We start from the raw sequence: 16,384 nt of genomic DNA on the forward strand, positions 1-16,384 counted from the left end.
TAAGACTTCAATGCTAAGCCGTGATCCAGCACCTTTCAAGAAAGAGACAGGTGTCTGTGTGCATGCACACATGCACACGCATGCCTCTCTTGCTGAGAAACATTGGCAATTCCCAAAGAAGCAATTTGCTGCGGTCACACCCGGCCAGGTTTTCCTGCACCACAAAGCACAGCAATTAAAACGCGTCAGGGAAGCTGCGCTGGTATTTGGAAGGAGAATTACTAATTTATGTTTACAGTTTAAAAATCCAATCATGGCCATGCACTTGAACCATTAAAGTCGTGTAATAAAAATACGGTGACTGCTTTTACTTTGCAGAAACTATCATTTCCTTAAATTTTGCAACTCACTACATTAATTGGCAAAATTGAATTCTTCTGGCATGAACAGAGATGAATGGACCTTCATTACTCAATCAAGAGAAAACCAAACACCTTGTACACAGATGTTCTGACCACAGGATTTTATTGGAAACTTGCAGAAATTGTTTCTTGTGTCACTGAAGTCCAGACAAAGAAGAGAGGTTTTGCAGGGGGAAAGGCACTAAAAGAGATCAAGCACAAGGCCCTGGAGCAGATCTGTGGGATTGGCTGGCTCAGGGAGGAGGTAGGGGGAGGTAGAGAGAGGGCCAGTCCAGGACTCTCAAAAGATGGACAGAATTTTCTCTTCCCAACATGACACTGGATGTCAGTTGTATATCAGATGTCAGAGACGCAGAGACTATTAAATAAAGCACTTCCTTTTTTCTAGAATAGCCATTCTGGCAAACTCCTATGAATCCTGCAAAGCCCAGGCCAAATGTTACCACCTTGGTAAAACTTTCTCCAAACTCCTAGGGTGAGTCAATGACTCTCATGCTTTGCTTGCACTTCAAGTATAGTACTTTAAATCACCTGGCTATCAACAACTCCCCCACAAGACTGGGACCTATGAGGGCAGGGACTCACAGTGTCTGTTTTCCCCAACCCTAGCACAGCCCTTGTCACACAGTAGGTGTTCAACGGAAGAAGGAGCAAGAAAAAGGAAAGAAGAGAGAAAAAGATTTAACAGATCCCATTGTATCAGTCAGCTATTGTTATGATAATGCCATGTAACAACCCTCAAAACCAGTAACTTCACAAGAAGCGTTTATTTCTCACTTGTGGATTTGGACATAGGCTGTGTTCTGATGCTGTGGCTCAGCTTAGCTTCTGGCTGCAGGTGAGCTTAGGTCACATGCATGGAGAAACAGCTTCTCAGCACATGTTACTGTCATGGCAGTGAGGCAGAAAGGTGAGTATTCAAGCCAATCATACCAGCCCGTTGAAAGTCTCTGAATGCTTGAATCACATCCACTAATATTTCATTGACCAAACCAAGTCACATGGCCAAGTCCAAAGTCAAATAGTTGGGGGGGGGGGGGGGGGGGGGGTGGTGCGGCACAGGACAGCATTCCATTTTCTCTATTGGGATGCATAGCAAAGTCACGTGGTAATGAGTTTGTGGCAATTTGACATATAGGGAGGGAATAAAGAAGCAGGAACAGTAGAGGAAAAGAGTTAGGCTTCAAAATCAGACTGAGGTGAAAGTCACTCAGTCATGTCCAACTCTTAGTGACCCCATGGACTATACTGTCCATGGAATTCTCCAGGCCAGAATATTGGAATGGGTAGCTTTTCCCTTCTCCAGGGGATCTTCCCAAACCAGGGATCGAACTGGTGTCTCTTGCATTGCAGGTGGATTCTTTACCAGCTGAGAGGGAAGCATCAGACTGCCTGAGTTCAAATCCTGGCTCCACTGCACTGAGACTGTAACCTTGGGGAAATGATTCAAACACTCAGTGCCTCAGCTTCCCCATCAGTCCAAGCGACATAACAAGAATACGCAATTCTGAGGGCTGCCATGAGGATTTCATGCAACAACCCATGAAAAGCCTTTAGCACAGGATCTAGCCAAGGGCCCAGTGTTAGCCATTAGCCTAATCCTCTTTCTTCTCTATCCTGGATCTTCTCCCAGAAAACACCAGGTGCTCCCCAGCCCCCAGCCTTTACCCACACCAAGTCTTCTATGGCCAGACTCCCCAGTTTCCCCTAATTGGCCCACATATTTTAACTCATGAATTCAATTCCTTTATTAACCATAAGGAGATCTTTAGGAGCTGCTCAAAGTACCCTTGCTGTCAGGCTCACATCAGGCACCATTGCCCGGGGCTGACATTGATGCGGGCGTCACCAAAGTCATTCTGCCCATAAAGAAGGTGTCCTGATGATCGATGGCTGCAGGCTTCTGAGCTGCAGTGCGCCTCCAGGGCAATCCATCTCTTCCTTGGAAGCTAGAATGCAGTCATGAAGATAAAGAGCTCACGGTGGGAGTCAACTTCACTCCTAAAATGAATGCACGTGGTATGCCTGTAGCTTGAGTATGTAACTGCATTGAATCAAGACAAAGACATTCAAGATAAAATGTAGGCAGGTGCCTCGCAGGTGCCACTCTTGGGTCCCATTAATTAGAATTAAAAAGTGTTGAAGCTGAACCTACCTCAGTCATCACTGGCCCAGACCTAGCTGACAATCCAGAAAACTAATTACCAGGAGAAGTGTCTATAATCACAAAGCTAGTCTGGGGGCAGAAAAAAGGATTTGAATATATCCCCTTAGTACCCTTTCCCAAAAACTAGATCTCAAGAGAAAAAAAAGAAAGATTTCCTAAAATGGAGCTTTTTCCCCCAAAAGCATCCTTTCATTCAAACATTAAATATCACAGTATTTTATTAGACAGTGATGCTTAGCTTTAAAGAAGCCTCCTAACTGGAGGGCCACCCCTCCCTATGCCCACCTATGCCCTCAACTGTCACCACCGCACAGAGCCTTGCTGTATGGATATTTTATTCAGGACAAGAATATTTTTAAATTATATTAGTCATAGGACCGACACTGGTATCCTGGCCATAGTGATTTACTAACCACTACTTCCTAACGTGTTCTCCCCTGATTTGTAATTCAGAAAACTAAGAACAAGCATGGTCCTAAAGGGGAGCAGTACTGATGCTATGTGACCCTGGGCAAGTCACATACCCTCTCTGACCTCAGAGTCATCAGAATAGAGGGGGAGAAATCGTTCCCAACTCATAGGGGTTCAAGATGGCACACAGAGTGTTGAGTATGTAACAGTCCTCAGTTTAGCTGTGACTATCGCCATCATCGATGTCCCTATCAGGGTCTAACACCAGGAGCGACACAGCAGGCTCTCCACTGAGGCTGGCTAACAGATGGGAAAGCCCTTCCAGGAGCAGCACAGATACTGCAGGCCTTAGTGCCAGAGCAGCTATTTTGCAGAAGACTGATCTTCCCCACTGGCCTGAGCCAAGCCACCTCTGACCCTTCCATGGGAAGGTGCCCTCTAGTTCTCCCCAGGGTGTCCAGTTCAGCTCTATGACTGAGAGTCCAAATCCTGAGCACTCCAGGCCGCTTCCCACCACAGCGACTTGGCATTCCCTCCGCCTCTGCCCTCCCCTGGATGTTCATAGGACTAGCTCCTCTCACCCTTCATGCTTCGGACTAAATGCTTGCCGTTGCACTGCAGCCTCTGAGCATCCTGTACACAGCAGTCCCTTCCATCCACACACATCGGCCTTCTTTCAAGCACCCGGTTTTATTTGCTGCGTAACCTTCTCAACGGGGCTTCCCAGGTGGCTCAGTGGTAAAGAATCCACCTCCCAAAGAAGGAGACACAGGTTCAATCTCTGGGTCGGGAAGATCCCCAGAGAAGAAAAAAGCAACTCACTCCAGTATTCCTGCCTGGAGAATTCCAAGAACAGAGGAGCTGGGCAGGCTACAGTCCATGGTATCACAAAGAGACATGACTGAGTGACTGAACACGCATGCATGCAACCTTCTCAATATCTGAATACGGGTTTCTTTTTGGCTTCCCTGACTCAGCTGGAAGCTCCCTGAGGCCAGAGACCTGCTCTGTCCTGTATCTACTGCATTCCTCATACCTAGAAAAGTGCCTGACTCGAAGCCAAGCCTCAACCAAGAGTTACTGAATGGAACAGTGAAGTTGGGACTCGACACTGGTCTGTCAGATGCAAAGGCCGAGCACTGAACCCACCCACTCCAGTTCTTTCCCAGCTGTTCTTACCCAGCCTCCTGCTGTGATGTTGTGCAGAATAAATTACTCCTCTGCTGGAAACCTATCAGGTGTCTGCAAACAGCTCCCAGGCTCCATTTTTTTTTGTTTTCTCTGCAATGCCTCACCCTGCTCAGCTGTATCTCATACAGAGAGGTTTCCAGACCTGCCTCCATGTCCCTGTGTGACCTTCCACTTCCTGAGGGTCCTTCTTCTCCAATGGCACAAGGACTGAATTGATCCTAGGGGAGGTGATCTGACGTTCCCATGGGTTTATCAGTAAGGCACCTTGACATTACAGTTCTATTAATGAAACTCAAGACTGCAGCATTGCTCAGACTTGTAAGTCTCCTGAAAGGCTTTTATGGAGCATAGAAATTGGGTCACATACAGAAGTTAGAATCCAGCTTACAGACACTGAAAATGCAGCATCACTTTATCAGCATCACTGTCTTCCTAAAACAAAACCCTGCCAGAGGGTTTTCGTGGAAAATAAAGGGTTAAGCGACATGGATTTCTGCTTTAAAACAGATGCGTATATAACACATATATTTTTGCAGGGTTTTTTTTTTCTTGAAATACAATGGTAATATTAACCTTTGAAAGGAAGCGGAAAACTTAAATAATAAATGTTTCTCATCTCCCTAGCTATTCCCTTTGAAGCCCTAACTTGACAAAAACAACAAAAGAAGAGGATGCTATTTCCACTGTCACCTCAATATCAAATATAATTTGTCACTCTGGCCTGCCTTTTGTCACCTTAAAATACTGATTTGTGCTCAGGAAAATTTACAGCCATTTATTTCAGTAATGCACTGAAGTTCCCAAGCGATGTTTCACTCTTAAAACAAAGATAAATCTTCCTCTCTCATTTTCAGTATCTGGTTATTTTACTCATTAATAACAGAGAGCTGTCAATGTCACTTTAAGTAGTAACCACCTTTGCCCAAAGGAGAACTAAAAATAGAAAAGGTAAAGGAAATGTAGAAGAAAGTTATTGTGAGACCCAGAAACACAACAGGGGAATGTACAGTGTTTCATCCGTGTCCTAAATATTGGATGGGAGACTTCAGAGTAAGAAAGAGAAGTACCTTCACGTCTATAAGGAAGGAATGTTGTTTTCCAGTCACTAAGTTGTATCCAACTCTTAGCAATCCCATGGACTGTAGCACACCAGGCTTTCCTGTCCTTCACCATTTCCTGGAGTTTACTCAAACTCATGTCTGTTGAATCAGTGATGCCATCCAACCATCTCATCCTCTGTTTCCCACTTCTCCTTTGGGGTTCAATCTTTCCCAGCATTGGGGTTTTTTCCAAGGAGTCAGCTCTTCGCCTCAGGTGGCCAAACTATTGGAGCTTTAACTTCAGCATCAGTCCTTCCAATGAATATTCAGGGTTGATCTCCTTTAGGATTGACAGGTTTGATCTCCTTGCAGTCCAAGGGACTCTCAAGAGTCTTCTCCAGCACCACAGTTCAAAAGCATCAATACTCTGGTGCTCAGCCTTCTTTATGGTCCAACTCTCACATCCATACATGACTATTGGAAAAACCATAACTTTGACTAGACGCACCTTTGTCAGCAAAGTGATGTCTCTGCTTTTCAATATACTGTCTAGGTTGGTCATAACTTTTCTTCCAAGGAAGGATGCCTACAAACTAATAGTGTGGATCTCCTATGCTCCCAGTGGAGATGTACAGTGTTCGTTTGGGGTCCTGGACAGCGAGGTCATCCCTGATCTCCCCATCTGTACATCAACAGCACTGTAAATTCAGGCCATAAGGGAAGAACAAGCAGGTACCCTAATCCAGTGTCAGGGGGATTGGTGAAATCTTCCCAGGAGAAGAGACTTCTAAGAAGAGACCAAACCTAGCAACTGCAATAGTGCATAGACGCTGGGTCAGAACCATACCCTATGAAATTGAAGGTTAAAGCAAACATTATCAAAACCAAATCACTGATCCTTTCCCCTCACCCCACACCTGCCTCTCTCAAGTCTCTACCATGTCAGACAACAGCCACTCCACCCTGCTGACCTCTGAGAGAAGACCCGTAAGGCCAGCATCACCGCTTCTCTTGGTCTCACACCCCAAGATTCCATCCATCAGCAAGTCCCATCACATCTCCCTGCTGGAACCCAAGCCATGGTCACACTCACTCTTTCCAAACTGGACTCCCCGCCTGTGTCCTCTGGTCCTTGTGGTCCATACCCAACACTGTAGCCAGAGAGGCGCTTGGACCCAAATGTCAGGGAAGCTGCTGCTCTGTGCAAGGCATTCTCATGGCTTCCTATTTCATCCAGAAGAAAAGTCACATGCCTTCAGCAGTCTACAAGGTCCTAAGGGATCCCCAATGCCCACCCCCACCCCAGAAGCTGTCTTCCTGCTCCCTTGCTCCCTTACTCTCCACTGCTTCCTCCCTGTTCACTGCCACCCTGACATTCCTTGAACTGTCCAGATAATCGTCTTTACTCTGTCTGGATCACCCCCCTGAGGATCCTGACCCCCTGCACCCCTCGTGCCTCTCCCTGCTTTATTCAGCTCCTGCAGGTAAGAAAATTCTTTCAATACAATTGCAGTAGAATATCTTGCCAGAAAATTTTACTACAGAAAAATATAGAGAACTATAACAGTCATAAAAAGACATCAAACACTGACATATGGAACAACATGTATGAACCCTGAAAATGTGATGCTAAGTGAAAAGAAGCCAAATGCAAAGGACCAAATATCACAGGATTCCATTCATATGAAACATCCAGAATATATAGATATATGGAGACAGAAAGTGGATTAACAATTGACTCTGGACTGGCAGGAGAGAAGGGGTGTAGGGAGGACGGGGAGGAGGGGAGAGGGGAGTGATCTCAACAGTGTATGGGGTTTTGTGGGGTGATAAAAATGCTCCCAAACTGACTTGGTGATGGCCGCACAAACCTGTGGCTATACTATGAACCACTGAATTGTACGCTTTAAATGGGTAAATTGTACAGAATTAAATCTCTATAAGCTTGTTTAAAAAAAAAAAGAATAGGGACTTCCCTGGTAGTCCAGTGGTTAAGATTTCACCTTCCAATGCAGGGACTATGGGTTCAGTTCCTGGTCAGGGAGTTAAGATTCCACATACCTCCTGGCCAAAAACCCAAAACATAAAACAGAAACAAGATTGTCACAAATTCAATAATGACTTTAAAAAGGGCCCACAAAAAGAAAAACTTAAATAAAAATACAATGTCAGCCAGAATGACTAAAAAATCACTTTGCTATATTTGCTATACAGTTATTCTTAAAAAAAAAAAAAAGAGAGAGAGAGAGAACATATTAGTGAAGCTGAAGTCTCCTGAATTCATACCCTCTACCCAACTTAAATTCTGTTAAAGAAACTAATTTCTAAAGTTTTTAATTGCAGTTTTAATACAAAAGTCCAAAACCTTCTCAATCCCACCACCACTGTTCACTTTGAGATTTTAGTCCCCATTTCCGTGGACTTACTTTGAGTGGCCCTTTCCAGTTTCAGCCGGCTTTGGGCACAGAGTAACTGAGACTGTGCACGCAGACGGCACTGGGGAGTCCGGGAGGCACTGAAAGCAAGGGCGTTTAGCTACTGCCATTCTAGATGCTCTGTTCTCATTCCTCCAGGCTGTCCACCTGGCTCGCCCACCAACCACACTAGTATAAAGTCTCTGAGAAAGTACAATGTGCTAACCATGGCAGAGGAGCCTGGTAGGCAGCAGTCCACAGGGTCGAAGAGTCGGACAACACTGAGCAGCTTTCACTTTCAACATGCTAACCAGTGTTCAAAGCACGAAACTAGAGAGAAATAAAATGGTACAGCTTCAAAAACACAGCCAAAAGTGAGAGGAAAAAAATTCCAAGGAAGCCCAGTTTCTAACCTGAGCTGGCAAGTCCTGGAGCGTGGGGCTGTTGCTGACTCAGGACGGAGAGCCAGCCCGGGCTGCCAGGTGTCCTTGTGCCAGAGGCCCCGAACAGCCTCCATCAGCCTCTGGGGCTGTGATCTGCTGAGTCACGTCTTCCCAGGGTGACCAGCCACTGTGTGCACAAGGCTGTAAATCACAGAGAGAAGGTCACTGGAGGCTGTGCTAAGCCTTCTCTTCCTCCGCACTCAGGGCCAGACCACCGCACACCTCAAATCACAGCGGGCCGGAGCAGCTCTATCGTTCGGTGGTACTGAAAGAGTAGCCCCCAGTAAACCTCCCCTTGGAAGCCAGATGCAGAGCACTGCCATTCTAAGAGAAATGTGATCAAAAGAGGTATTAACAGGGCATTTCCAATGAGAAATAGAAATAGCAGCTTCTTCTCCCTTGGTTAGTCTAGTCATTTATTCAAAGCTTATAAAGTGCCACGTTAGGGCTCAGGAGATCAATAAATGCAGGCTTGCTGTCTGGTAGCCCAAAATCTAACATATACATGTTCCTTTCTATATGCCCAAAGGAACAGAACTTTCCTTGAAGAATATAATATGATGGAAGCTGATAATCCTTAAAGATAAGACAGAGCCAAGTTTGGAGGTTGTGGATTTCTCCCCAAAACTGTAGAAAAGACAGAGAAAGTTAGGCCCCAGGGCCTCAAGGGTGAGCATCTAAACCCCTCCTCCCTTATGTCCTCTTCAAATTCACACTTGGATCCAAGTTACTTATTATACCATTATGTGTGCCAGACCTTTCACAGTGTACCATAGATACAAGAAATGGAAAAAAACCTAGTCCCTGGTCTCAGATGGCTTGACCTAATCAGAGACTCCAACAAAAATACAAACAATTATTGCACAAGGCAGAACAGAAATATGAGGAGGGGATTATAAGACATGGTAGAAGATAACAGAATATGGTTCCCAGACTTCCAGATTTCACAGAGCAAGAGGATAGGAAAGGACTTGGAGGACATGTTCATAGATTAGAACAGGAGTCAGCAAGCTGCTGCCTGTGGCTAAATCTGGCCCATTGCCTCTTTTTATAGATAAAGCTTTATGGCAATACAGCTATACTCATTCATTTGTATATGATATCTTTAGAAAATGTAGATATTGACATTATATATCTGTTATTGTAGAGATGTTATATATAAATTATATAATTGCTTTCATTCTACAACAGCCGAATTGAGTAATTGCAACAGACACTGTCCCACAAGCCTAAAGTATTTAGTAAATACTATCAGAATCTTTACAGAAAAAGTTCGCAAACACATGCATTAGAAGATTCAATATTGAAAGCTTATCTATTCTTCTCAAATTGATCATAAATCAATAAAATTCCAATTAAACAACAAGATTTCATTGTGAACACTGACAAAATGGTTATAAAATGTATTATGGAATGCAAAGGGCCAAGAACAACTGAGGCAACCAAACTTCAAGGGATATTTTCCAACATTATCCATAGAGGAAAACAATAGAAAGGAAAAGACTAGAGATCTCTTCAGAAAAACTGGAAATGCCAAGGGAACATTTCATGCAAGGATGGGCACAATAAAAGACAGAAATGGCAAGGACCTAACAGAAGCAGAAGAGATTACAAAGAGGTGACAAGAATACACAAGAAAACTAAACGAAAAAGGTCTTAACGACCCAGATAACCACAAAGATGTGGTCACTCACTTAGAACCAGACATCCTGGAGAGTTAAGCCAAGTGGACCTGAGGAAGCATTACTACAAGCAAAGCTAATGGAGGTGATAGAATTCCAGCTATTTCAAATCCTAAAAGATGATGCTATTAAAGTGCTACACTCAATATGTCAGCAAATTTGGAAAACTCAGAGTGGCCACAAGACTGGAAGATGTCCGTTTTCATTCCAATTCCAAAGAAGGGCAATGTCAAAGAATGTTCAAACTACTGGACAATTGTGCTCATTTCACATGCTAGCAAGGTAATGTTCAAAATCCTTCAAACTAGGCTTCAACAACATGTGAACCAAGAACTTCTAGATGTACAAGCTGGTATTAGAAAAAGCAAAGGAACCAGAGATCAAATTGTCAACATCTGTTTGATCATAGAGAAAGCAAAGGAATTCCAGAAAAACATCTGCTTCATTAACTATGCTAAAGCCTTTGACTGTGTGAATCACAGCAAATTGTGGAACCTTATTAAAGAGATGGGAATACGAGACCACCTTATCTGTCTCCTGAGAAACCTGATGCAGGCCAAGAAGCAACAGTTAGAACCAGACATGGAACAACAGACCAGTTCCAAATTGAGAAAGGAGTAAGTCAAGGTTGCATACTTTCATTCAGCTTATTTAACTTCTATGCAGAGTACATCATGTGAAATGCCAGACTGGATGAATCACGAGATGGAATAAAGATTGCAGGGAGAAATATCAACAACCTCAGATATGTAGATGGCATCCGGTCCCATCACTTCATGGGAAATAGATGGGGAAACAGTGGAAACAGTGTCAGACTTTAACTTTTTGGGCTCCAACATCACTGCAGATGGTGACTGCAGCCATGAAATTAAAAGACACTTACTCCTTGGAAGAAAAGTTATGACCAAACTAGATAGTATATTCAAAAGCAGAGACATTACTTTGCTGAGTAAGGTCCGTCTAGTCAAGGCTGTGGTTTTTCCAGTGGTCATGTATGGATGTGAGAGTTGGACTGTGAAGAAGGCTGAGTGTCAAAGAATTGATGCTTTTGAACTGTGGTGTTGGAGAAGACTCTTGAGAGTCCCTTGGACTGCAAGGAGATCCAACCAGTCCATTCTGAAGGAGATCAACCCTGGGATTTCTTTGGAAGGAATGATGCTAAAGCTGAAACGCCAGTACTTTGGCCACCTCATGCGAAGAGTTGGCTCATTGGAAAAGACTCTGATGCTGGGAGGGATTGGGGGCAGGAGGAGAAGGGGACAACAGAGGATGAGATGGCTGGATGGCATCATGGACTCGATGGATGTGAGTCTGAGTGAACTCCAGGAGTTGGTGATAGACAGGGAGGCCTGGCATGCTGCAATTCATGGGGTCACAAAGAGTCAGACACGACTGAGTGACTGAACTGAACTGAACTGAAAGGCAGAAAGTAAAGAGGAACTAAAGAATCTCTTGATGAGGGTGAATGAAAAATGTGAAAAAGCTGGCTTAAAACTCAACATTCAAAAAACTAAAATCATGGCATCTTGTCCCATCACTTCATGACAAATAGATGGGGGAAAATAGAAATAGTGACAGATTTTATTTTCTTCAGCTCCAAAATCACTGTAGATGATGACTGCAGCCATGATATCAAAAGACGCTTGCTGCTTGGAAGAAAAGCTATGACAAACCTAGACAGCATATTAAAAAGCAGAGACATCACTTTGCCAACCAAAGGTCTGTACAGTCAAAGCTATAGTTTTTCCAGCAGTCATGTATGGACATGAGAGTTGGACCATAAAGAAGGTTGAGTGCCAAAGAACTGATGCTTTTGAATTGTGGTGATGGAGAAGACTTTTGAGAGTCTTGGACTGCAAGGAGATCAAACCTGTTAATCCTAAAGGAAATCAGCCCTGAATATTTATTGGAAGGACTAATACTGAAGTGGAAGCTCCAATACTTTGACCACCTGATGTGAAGAGCTGACTCATTGAAAAAGACCCTGATGCTGGGAAAGATTGAGGGCAGGAGGAGAATGGGGGCAACAGAGGATGAGATGGTTGGATGGTATCACTGACTCAATGGAGATGAGTTTGAGCAAACTCGAGGAGATAGTGAGGAGCAGAGAGGCCTGGCATGTTGCAACCCACTAGGTCACAAAGAGTCAAACACAACTTAGTGACTGAACAACAGCAGCCACTCCCTGAAGGACAAAGACCTCAGAGAATAACAGAGATGATTCTTGTAGAGGGCTTGGCATTGGATCTGAATGCACTGAGCATGCAGGAGTGTTAGCTTTCTCCCTTCTGGATGTGCTGTTCACATTCCTCTGAGCTTTACTCCTTAACCTGTCCACCTGGCTAGCTTATCAAGTTCACTAGTCAGATTCCAAGCAAAGTTGAAGGACTCACTCTTAGATAGTAAGACATATGTCACAGTAACTAAGATAGTATACTCTGACAAGAATAGATGAACAGGGACTTGCCTGGTGGTCCAATGGTTAAGAATCTGCCTTGCAATGCAGGGGACTCAGGTTCAATCCCTGGTCAGAGAACTATGATTCTACATGCCTCCAAGCAACTAGAGAGCCTGCATGCTGCAACTAGGACCCAATGCATACTAATAAATACTAAAAAATAAATTAAATTTTTTAAAAAAAGAATAAGCAAATGGATTAACAGAACAGAATAGAAAGTCCAAAGTAGATAACACATATATGGATATTTGATTCATGGCAAAGAGAGCACTGCAGAGCATGGGGGAAGGGATGATCTTTTCAATAAGTTGTGCTGGATCAATAGGATATTCATAAAGGAAAAGAAGAATCTTGACTTCTAACTCATACTATATATAAAAATCAATTTCAGGTAGGTTTTAGATCCAAATGGTAAAGGTAAGGCCTCATAGTAGGCAAAGATTTCTTAAACAGGGCAGAAAAAGCACTATCCACTAAGGAAAAGATTAATATTGTAGATTATTTTCAAATTAGAAATTTCTGCTCATCAAAAGACTCTATTAAGAGGGTGAAAGGGCAAGCTGTTGATTAGGAAAACATACCTTTGACCCAAAGACTGGTATCCAGATTATTTATAAACTCCTACAATTCAACAAGAAAAAGACAGATACTCCAATAAAGAAAAGGACAAAAGCCTCAAGCAAACACATTAAAAGAAGATATCCAAATGGCTGATTAAAAAACTGTTCACCACCATTAGTCATTAGAGAAGTGCAAATGAAAACAGCAGTGATCTACTACTCCATACCACCAGCATGACAAAAATGAAAAAGACAATATCAAATGTTGACAAAATGATGCAGAGCCACTGGGACTCTCATATACTTTTGGTGAGAGAGAAAACCAGGACAATCACCCTGTAAGATCATCAGCATCTAAAGGTGAGCATAGGCACATCCAGTTCTTTTACTCCTGAAGATGTGTGTGCTCGATACATCAAAGACTTTTATGAGAAAGCACGGAGGCACCATTCAAAACAGTCAACAACTGGATGTAACCCAAGGGACTATCAAAAGAATAAGGGACACATTACATGTGTGTGACATATTCACACAGCAGAATATTACATGGCAATGAAAAAGAACCAGCTATTTCTACATAGAAAAAACATGAATGAATCCCATGGTAGGTTCAGAAGAAAAAATCAGGCAGAAGAGAAATACACTCAATGATTCCATCCATGGAAATTTCAAAAACAGGCAAAACTACGCTACAATGGAGAGAGGTCACTACAACATACTAAGTGGGGAGGTGACTAAAAGACATGAAGCGTCTCAGGTATGTGTAACATCACCCTCCCTGAGTGGAGCAGTGGTTACACAGCTGTGCTCTGTTTGTGTTGATTCACTGAGCTGCACAAAACTTGACAGTCATGCACATTTCTGTGTAAGTTCTACTTCCGGTTTCAAATTTCCACTGTCCCCTGTGTAAACAAAGGTTTGTTATTCACTTTGCTAAGTAAGTACATTAGAAAAGTACACCATCTAATCTCGATTTTATCCCCCAAAAGGAAGGGACATTTGAATATTGAAAAGCTCACAAAGGAAAATATCAGGACAGAAGAGTCCATTAAGTCGAGTAAATCTATCTTTATGAAAGTTTTATTAAAGTGTTAGTTGCTCAGTCAGAGTCGTGTCTGACTCTTTGCAACCCCGTCGACTGTCAGGCTCCTCTGTCCATGGAATTATCCAGGCAAGAATACTAGAGTGCGTAACCATTCCCTTCTCCAGGGGATCTTCCTGACCCAAGGATCAAACCTGGGTCTCCTGCATTGCAGCCAGATTCTTTACCATCTGAGCCATGAGGCTCTAAAACCCATCCCGACTTGCATGTCCAGCCTACTCCTGACTCCCAGCCTTGACTTGTGTTCCACCTACACTCCCATGACCTCCACTTGAATGTCTAACAGATACTGTAGCCCCAACACATTCAAAACCAACCCCTGACCTTTCGCCCCAGATTTGCTCTATGCACAGCTTTCACCTTCTTTTGACAGTAACTCCACCCTCAACCCTTCACCAAAAGCCTTAGAGTGACATCTGACTCTTCCCACTCATCACTTACATCTAATCTATTAGAAAATTCTGTTGAAACTACCTTCCAAATATATACAGAATCCAGCCATTCTTTCTCATTTCCACTGCTACCAATCTGGCTAAAGGGAAGAGTTGTAATATACATTAATGGTATGTTACACACGTGTGCAAGTGTATGTGTGTATACACATTCAGGCACACACACATCACCATTCTTCACCTGGATTGCTCACAACTGGTTATTAGGCCTGCTGCCACTACAGAAGCCAAAGTGTTTGTCATGTCTGACTCTGCGATCCCATGGACTGTAGCCTGCCAGGCTCCATGGGATTCTCCAGGCAAGAATACTGAAGTGGTAACCATTCCCTTCTCCAGGGAATCTTCCTGATCCAGGGATCATTGCAGGCAGATTCTTTACCATCTGAGCCACCAGAGAAGCCCAAGTGGAAGTCAGAACATGCCATTCCTCTGCTCAGAAGTCGCAGTCCTCACAGTGGTCTATAAGCCCTTCTCTTCATCCTCATCTCCCACTTCCCTGCCCCTTACTGTCCCTCAAACACATCCAGAGCCCCTTTCCTTGCTACCTGCCATTCAAGGATCACTGTGAGCTCCTAGGGCTGCCCTCAGGTCCTTGCCAGGTGGCCCCCCATAACATGGCTGTTTGCTTTCCCCAGATAGGCAGGAGAATTAAGACAGTGTCACATAACACAAGGTGATCACAGGAATGACAGTTCATCACCCTTGCCAGGTAATAGAACGTAATCAAAGGAATGACATCATACTCGTAAGCACTACCCATTGGTGGGGTAGGAATCTTGGAGTCATCTCAGAATTCTGTCTACCACAGATTTCTAGCAAATATTAGTAGCTCTATCAGCTTGCTTTGTACCAGGCTCTGTTCTATGGAATTCATACAAGATCATGCAAGTTTTAGCCCTGTTAAAGTAGATGATAATATTATGTTTTACACATGTTACAGTTGAGGAAACTGATACTCAGGAGGACCAGGTAGCTTGCCCAGGCTCACAAAGTCAGTATTCACAGTGCAGAGTGGCATACCCATGAATACAGGAGGACAGTGGTAAGACTTGTAAGCATGAATCATTCCCTTGTTATTTTTAGCTTCCTTGTAAAATCTTAATACCACCAGATTAGTACCTAATCAAAATTATGCCTGCCTGCTCACACTGGTATTTGGTGCCCCATCCAGGAGCAAGTGGCAAACAAGCAAAGCTTGAAATTCATTCAGCACACTCTTGGTTGTTGCAAACCCTAGTGTTTTGGTTCTTTCTCAATCCTTAGCCTACATCAGAATCTCCAGGATGACTATTGAAACTCGATTATTGGCCCTACCCCAGCCTCTCATTCACTAGGTCTGGGTTAGGGCCCAAGAGCCTGCATTTCTAATAAGACCCCCACTGATACTTTGTCCAGGATGACTTTGAATCCCACTGCACTAGGACAGTGGTCCTTAAATCGCCTGAAGTAGGAGCTCCTGGGAGTTTTTGTTGCACAGATTGAACAGAACAGCAATGAGACCCCAATAATCAGACCATCTGGGGTGGGGCTATGAGTCTGCATTTTCAACAACCTCCCAGTGACCATGAAAGATTCAAGTCAAAAAACCACTCCAAAAAGGAGCATGACCTCCAAGCTCTCTTGCTTGGCTGAAGTTAAGCTTAAATTGGAAAAGTTTAAGAAGTCCTAGCCAAGAGGATACCTGAGAGCACAGCTTTGAATAGCAGTGGCTGTCATCTCCCGGGAGATCAGAAGAAAACCAGCACGATGTACAAGTCCATAAGCGATGCCTCACTGGAAAAGAAGAAGCTCTTGGGGTGATTCGTGTAGCCGCACAATCAATTCCTGACCTTGCATGGCCCAGAGCTCTCCGATAATCTAACCAAACCCTCCTCCATCCACAGGGAAGCTCTGGGGAGCATCCCACTGCTGCCTGCCTTGAGCTCCATCGTGGACTGCGGGCAGCTTGGGAGTCCTACGTACAGAGACCAAGTCCACAGCACAAGTTGTCCAGAAATATCCATGTCAAGACCCTCCTCTCACAAGTCTTCTCTGCCTGACTAGAGAGAGGCCACACAGAGCACTTCTTGAGTTTTTATGATTGATAGCTTCTCCCTCTCCCT

General features: G+C 43.9%; 1 protein-coding gene across 2 annotated transcripts in view; it reads right to left on the reverse strand.

Moving 5' to 3' along the window:
• KAZN (kazrin, periplakin interacting protein) overlaps positions 1-16,384 on the reverse strand; it is a 1,321,995-nt gene that overhangs the window by 1,280,117 nt on the left and 25,494 nt on the right. Inside the window, exon 1 of one of the 2 annotated variants that reach the window (XM_042229398.2) lies at positions 7,598-8,123. The exons of the other annotated variant lie outside the window; for it this stretch is intronic. The gene's annotated coding sequence lies outside the window, so the exon portion shown is untranslated. Of the gene's footprint in view, positions 1-7,597; positions 8,124-16,384 lie in introns of those variants that run through there. 2 annotated transcript variants of the gene reach the window in all.

This window comes from Ovis aries, chromosome 12 (assembly GCF_016772045.2).
Source record: "Ovis aries strain OAR_USU_Benz2616 breed Rambouillet chromosome 12, ARS-UI_Ramb_v3.0, whole genome shotgun sequence".
Taxonomy (NCBI): Eukaryota; Metazoa; Chordata; class Mammalia; order Artiodactyla; family Bovidae; genus Ovis; species Ovis aries.